A 12,696-nucleotide genomic window follows, 5' to 3' on the forward strand; every position below is an offset into this window, starting at 1 on the left:
ACCCTAAGGTACCGTATATCTTAGGCTTGTAAACACAGGATCACTGTACTACTGACACATCATAATAATATTAATAATAATAATAATAATAATCACTCCACTAAAACAATCAAGTTAACAATTGGAACCTAACTACCGTCTCAGCCCTAACGCCCAGTTTCAGTAGTTAAGGACGTACTTAGATCAGGTTATGTAAGGGCAGGTAAGGACAAGATAAGGTCCAGGTGAGAGCCAGATAAGGTCCAGGTGAGGGCCAGGTCTTCCGGTCCTGGCAGCCTCCCTCCCCTAAATCAGCCTCAGTGTCAGGTCTTCCATCTCCCTCCATGTTGATGGCCCTCCACCTTCCTTCCCTCCCTCCCGCCCTCCCCCATCCCTTAACACGCGGCCCTCCACCTTCCCCTCCCTTAACACGCAGCCCTTAACCTTCCCTTCTTCCTTCCCTCAACACGCGGCCCTCACCCTTCCCTCCCTCCCTCAACACGCAGCCCTCCACCTTCCCCTCCCTCCCTAACACGCGGCCCTCCACCTTCCCTCCTCTCCCTTTAACACGCGGCCCTCCCTCCACCTTCCTCCTTCCCTCCCTTAACACGCAGCCCTTAACCTTCCCTTCTTCCCCTCCTTCAACACGCGTATTCTCCCCACCTTCCTCCCTCTTTCAACACGCGCCCTCCACCTTCCCCTCCCTCCCTTAACACACGCGGCCCTCCACCTTCCCTCCCTTAACACGCGGCCCTCAACCTTCCCTCCTCCACGAACCTTCATCGCTGTGGTATTACACACAAATGTCGCTACACCTGTACTACCTGTCCTCGTTAACACACCTGTACTACCTGTCCTCGTTAACACACCTGTACTACACCTGTCCTCGTTAACACACCTGTACTACCTGTCCTCGTGCCTGTACTACACCTGTCCCTTGTTAACACACCTGTACTACACCTGTCCCTCGTTAACACCTGTCCCTCATTGCTTACACCTGTACACACTGTCCTCATTGCTTTTACCTGTACTACCTGTCTCATTAACACACCTGTACTACACACTTGACTCTACATTTTCCTTACACCTTGTCTTACGGGGTGGGGAGGGGGTGAGTGGTTAAGGTGAGAGGGGGAGTATCTGCCCCCCCCCCCTCCTCCTTATTCTCCCTCGCAGGACTTGAGAGACAACATGGCGTCAAATGTATGCCCAGACTCGACCTTAGCTAAAAATGTTGTCTTTCATGGTGCCAAATGTTCTGTGGTGTTTCTCGTATACCAACTGACATATAATGATGATGATGATGCCACAACAACGACTACATCACCACTCAAGGGCCATTGTCACGCTGTCTCCTGCCCCCCCCCCTCACAAACATGCACACAAGAACCCTGTGTGTGTGTGTGTGTGTGTGTGTGTGGAGAGTTCCACATGGAAGCCGCTGACACATACATACACACACACACACACACACACACACACACACACACCACTACCTTGCCTACACACCTCCCACATGCGGGACAGTGAAGTGTCACGCGGGGCCACCAACAAGGCCATTTAGAGCCTCACTGCACGAGGCCACAGAGGGCCACTAGTAGAGGTCAAACGCCACATATTCACACACACCACACGGGGCCACAGAGGGCCACTATTAGAGGGCATACGCCACATAGTCGCAGAGCATGGAGCCACAGTAGGCCACCATCAAGATCAAACCAGGCCATTAATAAAAACACAGAGGACCACAACTAAACCACAGGCCAAATGCGGAAGAAGCGACACCAATAATATGCACAGTGACGTAAGCAGAGCTCCACTGAGCCACATGGGGGGGAGGGGGTATCAATGTGAGTGGGCCACAAGAGGGCCACGAAGACTGCAAAGGACCAAACGGGGCCACCCTGAGGGCACTCACGGAGAACAGAGATAAAGTCACACGATGGCCACAAAGGAGAAAGTGCATGAGAGGGCCATATGGAAACAAAGAGGGCCACACTAGGGTTCAGCAGAAGGGCCACAGTGGCCACTTAAAGCTAACACAAGGCTGCTCATGAGGAAAACGCCAATACAGGTTATATAATGGCCAAAGTTATGGACAGAGGGCCACAGGTTACTACAGAGGGGTCCAGCATCAGGGCCACAGGGCCACAGAGGGCCACACAAGGGCGGGGCGCGGCGGCAGCTTTAAGTGTGCTTGGTGGCGCTCCACACTCACGGTTTTTCCGCTGCTGCGACACATCACCTGGATTTTATCTTGGTCGCTCGCCCCCACCACCCAGCCGCCCGCCGCCCAGTCGCTCCCCACTGCCGACCACTACGACCACCCATTGATGACCACTACGATCACCCACTGATGACCACTACGACCACCCACTGATGACCACTACGACCACCCATTGATGACCACTACTACCACCCACTGATGACCACTACGACCACCCACTGATGACCACTACGACCACCCATTGATGACCACTACTACCACCCACTGATGACCACTACGACCACCCACTGATGACCACTACGATCACCCACTGATGACCACTACGACCACCCATTGATGACCACTACTACCACCACTACTAACACCACCCAAGCTACATTACAACTACCATCACCACACTACCACAACTACCAGCAGGCAGCAGGTGGGCCAGCAGGTGGGCCACACGTCAACAAACAAGGAGTGTGTTGTGGCCCACAAGTTAGTGCGCCTTTACCGAGGTAATCAGGCGCAGCGTGCGGGGCCATTGTGCGCCCCTGACGCCACCCACCCACCCACCCACCAAAAACTGTAATAACGCCCTCCTCCCTCCATCACCACCCACGACCTCGCCAATATTCAAGAGTCGGGGCGGCGGCCAGGACTCGAGAACATCACCGCCAACAAGAGAACATCACCGCCAACAGGAGAACATCACCGCCAACAAGAGAACATCACCGCCAACAAGAGAACATCTGCCTCCTGCCTGATGGTGACCGCCGTCTCCGTCAGGTACATTAGGAGGACCACCACCATCACTACCACCACCCACAGTGCTCGCTAAGGTGTCCCCAGTGTCTCTACCACCACTACCACAGTGCTTCGCTAAGGTGTCCCTAGTGCACTACCACCACCACTACTACTTCACTATAGCCACCACCACTACTATTACCACCACCACCACCACTATAACCACCACCACTATAACTACCACAACCACTACAACCACCACTCACCACTCATCACAGTCGCCGGCAGGACACCGTCGACGACAGAAAAATACTGTCGGCCTGGAGGGTGGGGGGAGAGGGTGGGGGGAGGAACGGCGACGTGAGAGACGACAAGGCTTGGCACACAGGGTGGTGCTGGGTGGTGCTGGACAGTGTGGGTTGTGCTGGCATGGTACTGTAGGGTGGAAGGCCTGAGTTAGTGTATGGCTCTCACCCCACATCACCTCATTTTCACGCTCACCAAGCAGAAGCAGAAGGGAGACTAAGCAGAGGCGAGGAACCAGCAGAAACAGGAACTCAGCCACAAGATGTTGTTACGGTGTGACGCGTGACGTTGGTGGACTGTCAAAGCCACGTTCAGTACCGGAGGCATTAAATGTTTACTTGGGTGACGATTTTACTGAATAAAAATCTATCTATCTATCTACCTATCCCAACACACACACACGTTCCAAAACCCAGTATCATGCGATCTTTCAGCCACTAACCTGACTCCCTTAACCTCCTAATATAACCCCTTAACCCCTAATATAACCCCTTAACCCCTAATATGTCCCCTTATACCCCTAATATAACCCCTTATCTACTAATACGTCCCCTTAAATCAATGTGGTCGACTATCGCTTCTTGCTAAACATGTACGACAACTTGGTGGTTCAAGGTACGAGTTTTGTTTTGGCGTTTGTTTGTTTACATCGGTTAAAACAACAATCAGCTGGACTAGTGACACACTGGACCGGATCCCAAGGACGAGTTGGTGAATTAGTGTCCGTTCTTTTGGTCCGTTTCAGTCATTTTTGTCAGTTTTAATTCGTTGCTGATGAGATTTCTGTCCGTTTCTGTGGTAATTTTGGTTCGTTTTGTTTATGTTCTGATTCTGGTTTCCGTCCGTTCTCGTTCCTTTCCGGTCTCGCTCGTTTTGGTCCGCTTCTGTTCATTTTGGTTATTTTCCGTGACGACTCCTGTCAGCTCGGACTGTCTGAATAACTTCTGTCAGTTTTCCTCTCCGAGTTAGTTAAGTCCTGACAGTCGTGGTGTTGTGGGATTTGTGTAGAGCCAATCAACCGTTAAATAAACAACTAATATTGTGTGAATTATTTCTGTCTCATTAATCTTTACTAAAGAACTAAGAATTAATAATAAAAAAAAAAAAATAATAATAATAATAATAATAATAATAATAATAATTTGAAAGTTCTCATAACGAAAATAATTTATTGAACTTTTGAACAAAAAAACACAACACCAAAACATGTTTACACGCGTTACAGCAGCCCCGTGAACCATCTGCTGTACCTGCCCCGTGAACCATCTGCTGTACCTGCCCTGTGAACCATCTGTTGCACCTGCCCCTGTGAACCATCTGCTGTACCTGCCCCTGTGAACCATCTGCTGTACCTGCCCCTGTGAACCATCTGCTGTACCTGCCCTGTGAACCATCTGCTGTACCTGCCCCGTGAACCATCTTGCTGTACCTGCCCCTGTGAACCATCTGCTGTACCTGCCCCTGTGAACCATCTGCAGTACCTGGCCCGTGAACCATCTGCTGTACCTGCCCTGTGAACCATCTGCAGTACCTGCCCCGTGAACCATCTGCTGTACTTGTCCCGTGAACCACCTGCTGTACCTGTATTGTCATGATAAAAGCTACATAGGCCTATGTAATGTTTTATGTCTATTACGCTTGTATATCAGAGTTTCTTATAGGCCTACCTGCAACACTAGCTCTCATAGGACTATTTTATTGACTATAGGCCTCCATTACTATAGGCCTCCATTACTATAGGCCTCCATTACTATAGGCCTCCATTACTAGGCCTCCATTACTATAGGCCTCCATTACTATAGGCCTCCATTACTATAGGCCACCATTACTAGGCGACCATTACCAGGCCTCCATTACTATAGGCCTCCATTACTATAGGCCACCATTACTAGGCGACCATTACCAGGCCTCCATTACTATAGGCCTCCATTAATCTCGCAACTAATCACGAATTAAAACACTGTCTCCCCCCTAACACGGTATATGAGTTTGTACAGTATCACGAAAGCTTCCCTAGGCCTATCGGACATTCGAAGGCCTATATATTGTCATCCAGGGGCTTCTAAGGCCTATGTGTTGATAAAGAAGGTTTACTTCCTAGGCCTAATTATGACGTAAGACAGGTTTCGTAGACCTATGATAAATCTTTACTTCATGTTAAACTTACCAGCTTCACTTTTCAATATAAACTTCTCATAGGTCTCAGATGTTTATGACAAAGGCTTAAGCATTGAGGTAACGGTTGGCCAGCACGAGTAATCGATAGTGCCTGGCGTTCCCATCTTCCTCGCTATGATCCGTAGCATAACACATCGCCAGCACGAGCAATCGATAGCGCCTGCCCTACGCCTCACTCCACTCCTTAGTAACGCCTTTACCAACACCATACATCACCTGACTCAACATTCATGGTGTACAAGTTGACTGTCTTAGTCCAGTCAGTGACCTGTACCTCCTACCAGTCAGTGACCTGTACCTCCTACCAGTCACTCACCTGTACCTCCTACCAGTCACTCACCTGTACCTCCTACCAGTCACTCACCTGTACCTCCCACCAGTCACTCACCTGTACCTCCCACCAGTCACTCACCTGTACCTCCCACCAGTCACTCACCTGTACCTCCCACCAGTCACTCACCTGTACCTCCCACCAGTCACTCACCTGTACCTTCAATAACCACAGCACATCTTCTATCATAACTTCAATTCAATACAAATTTACATATTTTTATTAACATTTGAGCAACAATTAAACAGACAAAGATTAGCGGTATTAAGCCAGCCCAACAAAAAGTCATCTCGGATATGTGAATTCATGTGTGAACCGAATACGTGAATGTTAACTTTATGAACTACTGTCGTAATAATTATGGTGCATCACAAGGCTAGAGTCCGGCTAACATATACAAATTATAACCGTTGAAACATTACAGTAATGCTGTATGACATCAGTTTAGATCTATTATATAAATCCGGACAACACTGCGGGTGGAAAAAAATGGCGTTAAAATTTTTCTTGGGAAAATAATGTCAACAAGATTAATTTTGCGTTGAAAGTTTTCGCGGGTAAATAAAGTCAATAAGACTACTTTCGTGACGGTAATTTTTGTGGGAAAATAATGTTTACAAAACTGTTTTCCACAAGACAAAAACGGAGACAAAATCTGTAAACAAACAATACAAAATACTTAGGTCGTTTATATCAGGCTTAAACATTGTGCAGTATTATATAAATATTTTATGTGTGTTTGGTGTGTTAACAGTGAAATATAGTAAACATGTAAACATATAAGCCTGAGCTTCTCCTTAGTGAGTTAATGTTGGGATACACATTAACAGCTGTGAGAACCAGAGCCCTTGTGGCAGCTGGTGGTGAACCGGAGCCTTTGTGGCAGCTGACGGGAAAGAAAGAACCAGTCGGTGTGGAGAGAGAACCGGGACTCTTACGACAGTTGTTGTGAAAGGTAGGAAGGTGAGGGAGGATCAGGAAGAAAGGAGGGTCAGGGAGAAGGGAAGGCTGGAGTGTAGTCCAGAGGGAGAAAGGGGGGGGGGTGTTCAGGGTGTAGCAGCGACGTTGGTAGTGTGGGTGGAGGGTGAAAGAGCGTGACGTCTGCAGGGAGAAAAGGAGGGACGGGGGACGTCACATCTGGAGGGAAGGATAGTGAGGGAAGGAATGAAGGCGTTGTATTTGAAGGGAAGAATGGAGAAACTCACAACAACTGTGGTGATGGCGACGACGGAGGGAGGGAGGGAGCACTTGGCTGGTCATTAGAGAGCGGGCGGTACGTAGTGATCTGGTCACGGCCAGTACGCCCCCCACGGCCCCTGGCCCTCCTCGTCCACCCAGGGCAAGTCCGGCCATCCAGGCTAGACGGAGGAGGGGAGGGGAGGGTCGTCACCGTCGTCGTCGTCGTGTAAGCCAATACCGACAGCGTGGTGGCCGCTCGGGACTCAGGCTCCGTTTACACTTTATTACCTCCTCCTCCGCTCACCGCCCGCTCCTCCTCCAGGCCTCCATCTACCCTACCCACTGTCACTCCTTCAACAGATGAACCGGATAATTATTCTGTTGCTGCTGTTCCCTCTGCTGTTAATACTGCTGTACCTGCTGCTATATATTTTCCTACTCCTCCTGATCGAGTCTACTGCTACAGCCACTGTTCATGTGATCCAGCTGCTGTTCCGCCTGCCACCAGCTGATGCCCCCACGGTACACGTCCAGCATCCTTCTGCTGCTTAATGTAAGAATCTTGAAATGTTGGTCCTTGTAAAAACCTGAACATGTCGGGGGTGGAGGGGAGGAAGAGAAGGGGGTGGGAGAGAAGTGGAGGGGGGAGATTTGAAAGGGGAGGGAGGGAGGGGGTGAGCGTGAGAGGGGAGGGAAAGAGAAGGGGGTGGGAGAGAAGTGAAGGGGGGGGAGATTTGATAAGAGAGGGGGAAGGGAGGGAGGGAGAAGCACCACACAAGATAAGGGTCGAGGGAGAGGTGGGAGGGAGGGAGGGAGGGAGGGAGCAATATGGCCGACACGGATAAGGATAATTGTGAGGCCAAACATCACACGACTCCGCCCCTTGGCCCTCCCCCGGTCCCGTAGTCATCCCCCAGTCCCGTGGCCCTTCCCCAGCCCCGTGGTCCCATTTCCGCATGCTCCCCCTGCCCCATGGCTCTGTCTACCCCATGGGTCATTCTCCTCCACGGTTCTCTTCTCGCTTGCCCCATGAGTCCACCTGCCCTGTGCCCCGCGGCTCCGCTTTCACAACATGCCCGCGGGATCACCTGCTCTGTGTGCCCCGCAGGTACAGGTGCCTAGGGCGGGGCAAGGTGAAGTGAGTGGTGGTGGCACACACACACAGAGGTGCCCGAACACCACCACACCTGAGGCAGGTAAACGCCCCTCAAGGAATGTCCACCCCGCTACTTCTGTCGCACACACACACACACACACAGTGTAAGCAGTGGTGATAATTTCTATTTAAAGGGGAATTCTTGTGATGGTGAGAGTGATGTGGTCAGAAGCCAGTGTTTACATGTTTACCTTTCCCATGACACTGCCGGAGAGGACAGTACCACAACCACCTGTTATCCTCTACAACACCACCAGAGAGGACAGTACCACAACCACCTGTTATCCTCTACAACACCACCAGAGAGGACAGTACCACAACCACCTGTTATCCTCTACAACACCACCAGAGAGGACAGTACCACAACCACCTGTTATCATCTACAACACCACCAGAGAGGACAGTACCACAACCACCTGTTATCCTCTACAACACCACCAGAGAGGACAGTACCACAACCACCTGTTATCATCTACAACACCACCAGAGAGGACAGTACCACAACCACCTGTTATCTCTACAACACCACCAGAGAGAGGACAGTACCACAACCACCTGTTATCATCACAACACCACCAGAGAGGACAGTACCACAACCACCTGTTATCCTCTACAACACCACCAGAGAGGACAGTACCACAACCACCTGTTATCATCTACAACACCACCAGAGAGGACAGTACCACAACCACCTGTTATCCTCTACAACACCACCAGAGAGGACAGTACCACAACCACCTGTTATCATCTACAACACCACCAGAGAGGACAGTACCACAACCACCTGTTATCCTCTACAACACCACCAGAGAGGACAGTACCACAACCACCTGTTATCCTCTACAACACCACCAAGAGAGAGGACAGTACCACAACCACCTGTTATCCTCTACCTACCACCAGAGAGGACAGTACTGGCTTAACACCTGACTATCCTCTACAACACCACCAGAGGACAGTACCACAACCTGTTATCCTCTACAGCACACCAGGGAGGACTGGTGCCACAACCACCTGTTATCCTCCTACAACACCACCAGAGAGGACAGTACACAACCACCTGTTATCTCTACAACACCACCAGAGAGGACAGTGCCACAACCACTGTTATCCTCTAACACCACCAGAGAGGACAGTACCACAACCACCTGTTATCCTCTACAACACCACCAGAGAGGACAGTACCACAACCACCTGTTATCCTCTACAACACCACCAGAGAGGACAGTACCACAACCACCTGTTATCATCTACAACACCACCAGAGAGGACAGTACCACAACCACCTGTTATCATCTACAACACCACCAGAGAGGACAGTACCACAACCACCTGTTATCCTCTACAACACCACCAGAGAGGACAGTACCACAACCACCTGTTATCATCTACAACACCACCAGAGAGGACAGTACCACAACCACCTGTTATCCTCTACAACACCACCAGAGAGGACAGTACCACAACCACCTGTTATCCTCTACAACACCACCAGAGAGGACAGTACCACAACCACCTGTTATCCTCTACAACATCAAGTTATCAGTGATTCATCGATAACTTGTCTGTTCCTTCCTGTGTTTACTGTTGTACTGGAAGCTTTTGTTAACCAACCCGCTCTCCCGTGCCACTCAACCTAACACACACACACACACACACACACACACACACACACACACACACACAGTCTCCCGAAGACCATTTGTGTAAATATGAACTCAGAAATAAAACACAATAGGTCTGCAGAGTCTATAGTGTTACGGTAGAGTCTCGGTGTATTTTCGACGCCATTTTGAATCATGTGTGTGGAACTCTTTAATGTGTGAACCCTTGTGAAGCTTTCTTTGTGACGTATGGTATGTCTGTCTGTCTGTATGTCTGTCTGTCTGTATGTCTGTCAGAAGGGGTTTCTTGTCTCCGGTGTTAAGGTCGAGTCTGAGTGTAATTTGGACGCCATTTTTGGAGGTTATTGTTGTGTTTTATCCTAAGTCCACCAGGTATGTACAACTATAAACCCCTGAACACTTGGCATTATCTACAGTACTTGTGGGTCATACGCTATATATGATTGGTTTATATCTAACAATGCTGCTTTACGTCAATAATGGAAGAAGAGTAAATCACGCTTTAATACAAAGACAAATCTGAGAAATGCGTTAAAAAAACACTCGCCTTCACTTAATGATCCTCAAGTACTGCCAAGTGTCCAAGGAGTTTTGTCCGCCACTACACATCGTTACGTCATTAGGAGGAATCACCATAAGAAACTTCGTGGTTGTGGCCGTAAGTTACAACACGCTGACAAAAGGCGAGCGAATGTTCGTCTGGCTAAACCTGTGGCGTGAGAGAAATGCTTGGCGATAATGATTTATTCGTGGGGGTGATGTCTTTGTGGTAGTTCGTCAGGCGAAGTATAAGCGAATCACTACGGGTTATAAAGGAATGCCAGGCGCTTATGACTGCCCGAGATGGCGTTGTTGTATCCAGTGTAGGGACATGGTGTGTGGGGACGATAGAGGCAGCAGGAAGACCTACCAGAGGGGGCTGTTGGGTGGAGAGGGAGAAGGTGTTACTTGTCACCATCAACACCATCACTAACCATCACACACTCATCACCATCATCACCACCAACATCACTACCAACATCATTATTACCACCACCATCACTAGCACCATCACCACCATCATTACCATAACTCAGATTTGCCATCAACTGTTAGCTTACAACTATCGACTAACACCACCACCACAGCTACCACGATTCTTGACGAACACCATCTCAACCACCACCATCACTAGCACCATCACCACCATCATTACCATAACTCAGATTTGCCATCAACTGTTAGCTTACAACTATCGACTAACACCACCACCACAGCTACCACGATTCTTGACCAACACCATCTCAACTACCACTACCACAATTCTTGACCAACACCATCTCAACTACCACCACCACAACTACCACAATTCTTGACCAACACCATCTCAACTACCACCACCAATAACTTACCAATTTTGAATTCAATTAATTATCTCAACTACCACCACCACCAATAACTACCACGATTTTGGACCAACACCACCTCTAACTACTACTCTACCAATACCTTGACCAACAATCTGATTCTCAACTACCACCACACCACCACATCTTACCATTGGCCTCTGGGATCAACACTATTCACCACCACCACCACCACAATAACTTACACGCTACTCCAACACTATTCAACTACCACCACTGACTAATAACTACCACAATTCCCTGACCACATCATTCAACTACCACCACCACCACAACTACCACGATTCTTTGACCCCATCAATTCACATCTCAATCACCACTCTACCAGGATCTAATACCTTTCTGCCCCCACCACACAAGGCGGCACTGTGTGTAGAAACGAGAACATGGGCACAAGGGACATCAAAGACAAGGAGAGAGAGAGAGAGAGAGAGAGAGAGAGAGAGAGAGAGAGAGAGAGAGAGAGAGAACGCCGAGTCTTATAGCGATATGTTGTAGAGACAGCGAGGTTGAGAAAGGAGAAGAGAGAGAGAGAGAGAGAGTGAGAGAGGCGGGCGGTGAGCAGTAAAGGCAGACGCACAGGAAACAAAGAACTGGGGGAAACGGCAAGGGGAAAGGAAGAGGGGAGGAGGAGGAGGTCGGTAGAGAGAGAGAGAGAGACAGACCGACAGAAAACACGAGGGGAGGGAAAATGAAGAGCAAGGGGTGAGTAAACGAGGAAGAGGAGGAGGAGGAGCAAGAGGAGGATGAAGACCGGAGAGAGAGAGAGAAAGAGAGAATGAGAAAGAGAGAGAGAGAGACGAAAAAGCAGGGGAGAGAAAGAGGATTTGCGAAGGGGCCGCCGGTAAAAATGAAGGAGAGGGGGAAGCCAAAAACCCGGGCTGCTCTACCTAGAGGTCGTCCAGCTGTACCTAGAGGTCGTCCAGCTGTACCTAGAGGTCGACCAGTTGTACCTAGAGGTCGACCAGCTTATACCTAGAGGTCGTCCAGCTGTACCTAGAGGTCGTCCAGCTGTACCTAGAGGTCGTCCAGCTGTACCTAGAGGTCGTCCAGCTGTACCTAGAGGTCGTCCAGCTGTACCTAGAGGTCGACCAGCTTATACCTAGAGGTCGTCCAGCTGTACCTAGAGGTCGACCAGTTGTACCTAGAGGTCGTCTTCATCACTGACCTTAACTATTCGCTTTAGGTTATATACAGAGTCTTGGTAGATGGGGACGACGGCTTATAGTGTCATACAGGTGTCAGAGGTGTCATACAGGTGTCAGAGGTGTCATACAGGTGTCAGAGATGTCATGCAGGTGTTAGTTATCGGAAGTTTTATAAATGTGTCAGAAGTGTCATGTAGGTATCATGCAAGAGTCATCAAATGTCCGCAGTTGTCATCAGGTGTCATGCAGGTGTCGTACAGGTGTGACACAGGTGTTAACGGAGATCTGCTGACCGTGTAGTTAGTCTGGTGGCCCGGAACACTCACTCATGTCTTCGTATCTTTGTGAGTTGAACACCCGATGGTTCCCCGAACGTCTTATGTCAACCCCCACGGCATTACTACTATTACTACTGCTACTACTACTACTACT

Source organism: Homarus americanus, unplaced genomic scaffold, assembly GCF_018991925.1.
Source record: "Homarus americanus isolate GMGI-L3 unplaced genomic scaffold, GMGI_Hamer_2.0 scaffold15794, whole genome shotgun sequence".
Lineage (NCBI taxonomy): Eukaryota > Metazoa > Arthropoda > Malacostraca > Decapoda > Nephropidae > Homarus > Homarus americanus.